Genomic DNA, 1167 nt, shown 5'->3' with positions numbered 1-1167 from the left:
TTACAATTTCATAATTAGTCCTCCATAGTTTTACTTTTATACTCTCGCAGTTGCTAAAGAGGGTATAATAGTTTTGTTCACATAACGGTTGTTAGTATCACCCTGAAATAAAAGATTTAGATATGGGGTTATATTATATAAATGATCAGGATGACGAGAGAATTCGAAATCCAGATGTCTGTCTGTCCGTGCAAGCGATAACTTGAGTAAAAATTAAGATATCTTAATGAAACTTGGTACACATATTCCTTCGCACCCTGAGGAGGATGGTACTGAAAATGGGCGAAATCGGTCCACTGCCACGCCCACAAAATGGCGAAAACCGAAAACCTATAAAGTGTCATAACTAAGCCATAAATAAAATTATGAAAGTAAAATGTGGTAGAGAATCACATTAGGGAGGGGCATAGTTGGGTAGTAAGTGGGCATGGCCCCGCCCACAAAAAGGTTTTTTGTACATATCTCACAAACCTATACAGCTATATAACCGAACTTTCTGCAGTCGGTTCTCTTACGTACCCCACCATACACCATGAAAATAGTTGAAATCGGGTAATAACCACGACCACCTCATATACAAAGGTTAGGTTGAAAATTACTAAAAGTGCGTTAACTCACTACCAGAAAACTTCAGAAACACAAAATTTTTCCGGAGAAATGGCTGAAAGATGTTGCACTCAGATTTTTTTACAAAATGGAAAATGATGGGTCAAAAACCATATCTCAGGAACTACTCGACCAATATCAACGAAATTCGGTAAATAATACTTTTTTGACACCCTCATAACACATATCAAAAATGGGAAAATCAGCTCACAACCACGACTACTTCTCATATAACTCAATTTTGAATTCCATCTCATTCGTTCACTTTATAATATATACATAAGAAACCAATGAAGATATCGGGAAAAACTTTGCCAAATACTGTATTTTATCTACCTGTGAAAAAATTGCCGACATCGGACTATAAATTTTCAAGGTCCTGGATATCGAACATGAAGGACTGAGTGTATAATGGTAATTTTTCAACGAAAATATCGATAAATCCCTCAGATATTTTAATGTAATTCAGAGAACTTTTTTTCTTCTAAAAGTAAATGTTGGTAGGGAAAATGAGTGAAATTGGTTCAGGAATTACCTCAGCCCTCCTTGTATGATGATTTT

This window comes from Zeugodacus cucurbitae, chromosome X (genome assembly GCF_028554725.1).
Source record: "Zeugodacus cucurbitae isolate PBARC_wt_2022May chromosome X, idZeuCucr1.2, whole genome shotgun sequence".
Classification (NCBI taxonomy): domain Eukaryota; kingdom Metazoa; phylum Arthropoda; class Insecta; order Diptera; family Tephritidae; genus Zeugodacus; species Zeugodacus cucurbitae.
Note: the sequence above shows the minus strand (reverse complement) of the source record.